Source organism: Colobus angolensis, unplaced genomic scaffold (genome assembly GCF_000951035.1).
Source record: "Colobus angolensis palliatus isolate OR3802 unplaced genomic scaffold, Cang.pa_1.0 Scaffold53, whole genome shotgun sequence".
NCBI lineage: Eukaryota > Metazoa > Chordata > Mammalia > Primates > Cercopithecidae > Colobus > Colobus angolensis.
Genome location: NW_012118821.1, coordinates 4,870,504 through 4,871,380, shown reverse-complemented (window position 1 = coordinate 4,871,380; position 877 = coordinate 4,870,504). Strand labels below are relative to the sequence as shown.

The window sequence follows — 877 nt, the reverse complement described above, 5'->3', positions numbered from 1 at the left end:
TGGTCTCGATCTCCTGAACTCGTGATCCGCCCGTCTCGGCCTCCCAAAGTGCTGGGATTACAGGCTTGAGCCACCGCGCCCGGCCTGATCAGATCTTTAAAATCTTACCTAGCTCAAAACCCAAAAATCAATCCATATAGACCTTGAAAGTAGAACTAGAGAACAACAAAAACCGAATTCAAACACAGAAGAGGACTCACAGACGCAAGGTAGTTAGGTAAAAGTCCAAATAGGTGACCTAGAACCCAACTTTTAGTGGCAATGTTATTTTAACCCAGGAGATAATGAATGACTTTTTGCAGCAGCCACATTAAGTTCCTAATACCAAAATTTCCCCAACAGAGTTTCTCTTCTAAAAAATGCACACTAGCTGCCCAACTCAAACGTGTCAGGCCCTACCTCCCTTCCCATTTCATTTCTCCACCTTTCCCCACCATGCCTACCTCCCCACTGCCCAATGCCAAATCATTCATTCGCCAGCTATGAAATGCAGTCTTTCACTTTCTAATTTTCTCATCCTATTACTACTCCCCTTGCCTGAAACACCTGGCTTTCCTTTTCTTTTCTTTTCTTTTTCTTTTTTTTTTTTTTTAAGAGAAAAGGTCTTACTCTGTCACCCAGACTGGAGTGCAGTGGCATGGTCACAGTTCACTATAACCTCAAACTCCTGGGCTCAAGAGATCTTCCCACCTCAGCCTGGGATTACAGGCATCAGCCACCCGGCCAGGCTCTTCACCTATCTAAATCCAACTCATCTTCAAACTTAGCTCGAGCTCTACCTTCTTTCAAAAGCCCCTGACCTTAAGGCCTTCTTTCCCCACCTCAAGACTCATACCTGAACCTTTTGCTAGGCAATCAATCATATATTATCTTGTGG

At 44.5% G+C, this 877-nt stretch overlaps 1 protein-coding gene across 1 annotated transcript in view; it reads right to left on the bottom strand.

Moving 5' to 3' along the window:
• Nucleotides 1–877, bottom strand: part of KIDINS220 (kinase D-interacting substrate, 220kDa) — a 111,027-nt gene that overhangs the window by 70,180 nt on the left and 39,970 nt on the right. The gene's annotated exons all lie outside the window — the stretch shown is intronic.